Raw genomic sequence first — 2,784 nt, 5'->3', positions numbered from 1 at the left:
TCTAGTTATAGTCTAGTTATAACACCTATAGTCTAGTTATAACACCTATAGTCTAGTTATAGTCTAGTTATAACGCCTATAGTCTAGTTATAACACCTATAGTCTAGTTATAGTCTAGTTATAACGCCTATTGTCTAGTTATAGTCTAGTTATAACACCTATAGTCTAGTTATAACACCTATAGTCTAGTTATAGTCTAGTTATAACACCTATAGTCTAGTTATAACACCTATAGTCTAGTTATAACGCCTATAGTCTAGTTATAGTCTAGTTATAACGCCTATAGTCTAGTTATAACGCCTATAGTCTAGTTATAACGCCTATAGTCTAGTTATAACGCCTATAGTCTAGTTATAGTCTAGTTATAACGCCTATAGTCTAGTTATAACGCCTATAGTCTAGTTATAACACCTATAGTCTAGTTATAACACCTATAGTCTAGTTATAGTCTAGTTATAACACCTATAGTCTAGTTATAACACCTATAGTCTAGTTATAACGCCTATAGTCTAGTTATAGTCTAGTTATAACGCCTATAGTCTAGTTATAACGCCTATAGTCTAGTTATAGTCTAGTTATATGCCTATAGTCTAGTTATAGTCTAGTTATAACACCTATAGTCTAGTTATAACACCTATAGTCTAGTTATAGTCTAGTTATAACGCCTATAGTCTAGTTATAACACCTATAGTCTAGTTATAGTCTAGTTATAACGCCTATTGTCTAGTTATAGTCTAGTTATAACACCTATAGTCTAGTTATAACACCTATAGTCTAGTTATAGTCTAGTTATAACACCTATAGTCTAGTTATAACACCTATAGTCTAGTTATAACGCCTATAGTCTAGTTATAGTCTAGTTATAACGCCTATAGTCTAGTTATAACGCCTATAGTCTAGTTATAACACCTATAGTCTAGTTATAACACCTATAGTCTAGTTATAGTCTAGTTATAACACCTATAGTCTAGTTATAACACCTATAGTCTAGTTATAACGCCTATAGTCTAGTTATAGTCTAGTTATAACGCCTATAGTCTAGTTATAACGCCTATAGTCTAGTTATAGTCTAGTTATATGCCTATAGTCTAGTTATAGTCTAGTTATAACACCTATAGTCTAGTTATAACACCTATAGTCTAGTTATAGTCTAGTTATAACGCCTATAGTCTAGTTATAACACCTATAGTCTAGTTATAGTCTAGTTATAACGCCTATTGTCTAGTTATAGTCTAGTTATAACACCTATAGTCTAGTTATAACACCTATAGTCTAGTTATAGTCTAGTTATAACACCTATAGTCTAGTTATAACACCTATAGTCTAGTTATAACGCCTATAGTCTAGTTATAGTCTAGTTATAACGCCTATAGTCTAGTTATAACGCCTATAGTCTAGTTATAACGCCTATAGTCTAGTTATAACGCCTATAGTCTAGTTATAGTCTAGTTATAACGCCTATAGTCTAGTTATAACGCCTATAGTCTAGTTATAACACCTATAGTCTAGTTATAACACCTATAGTCTAGTTATAGTCTAGTTATAACACCTATAGTCTAGTTATAACACCTATAGTCTAGTTATAACGCCTATAGTCTAGTTATAGTCTAGTTATAACGCCTATAGTCTAGTTATAACGCCTATAGTCTAGTTATAGTCTAGTTATATGCCTATAGTCTAGTTATAGTCTAGTTATAACACCTATAGTCTAGTTATAACACCTATAGTCTAGTTATAGTCTAGTTATAACGCCTATAGTCTAGTTATAACACCTATAGTCTAGTTATAGTCTAGTTATAACGCCTATTGTCTAGTTATAGTCTAGTTATAACACCTATAGTCTAGTTATAACACCTATAGTCTAGTTATAGTCTAGTTATAACACCTATAGTCTAGTTATAACACCTATAGTCTAGTTATAACGCCTATAGTCTAGTTATAGTCTAGTTATAACGCCTATAGTCTAGTTATAACGCCTATAGTCTAGTTATAGTCTAGTTATAACGCCTATAGTCTAGTTATAACGCCTATAGTCTAGTTATAATGCCTATAGTCTAGTTATAACGCCTATAGTCTAGTTATAGTCTAGTTATAACGCCTATAGTCTAGTTATAACACCTATAGTCTAGTTATAACGCCTATAGTCTAGTTATAGTCTAGTTATAACGCCTATAGTCTAGTTATAACACCTATAGTCTAGTTATAACACCTATAGTCTAGTTATAGTCTAGTTATAACGCCTATAGTCTAGTTATAACGCCTATAGTCTAGTTATAACACCTATAGTCTAGTTATAGTCTAGTTATAACGCCTATAGTCTAGTTATAGTCTAGTTATAACGCCTATAGTCTAGTTATAACGCCTATAGTCTAGTTATAATGCCTATAGTCTAGTTATAGTCTAGTTATAACACCTATAGTCTAGTTATAGTCTAGTTATAACGCCGATAGTCTAGTTATAACACCTATAGTCTAGTTATAGTCTAGTTATAACGCCTATAGTCTAGTTATAACACCTATAGTCTAGTTATAGTCTAGTTATAACGCCTATAGTCTAGTTATAACACCTATAGTCTAGTTATAGTCTAGTTATAACACCTATAGTCTAGTTATAACACCTATAGTCTAGTTATAACGCCTATAGTCTAGTTATAGTCTAGTTATAACGCCTATAGTCTAGTTATAACGCCTATAGTCTAGTTATAACGCCTATAGTCTAGTTATAGTCTAGTTATAACGCCTATAGTCTAGTTATAACACCTATAGTCTAGTTATAACGCCTATA

This window comes from Coregonus lavaretus (assembly GCF_964263955.1).
Source record: "Coregonus lavaretus genome assembly, chromosome: 39".
Lineage (NCBI taxonomy): Eukaryota > Metazoa > Chordata > Actinopteri > Salmoniformes > Salmonidae > Coregonus > Coregonus lavaretus.
Note: the sequence above shows the minus strand (reverse complement) of the source record.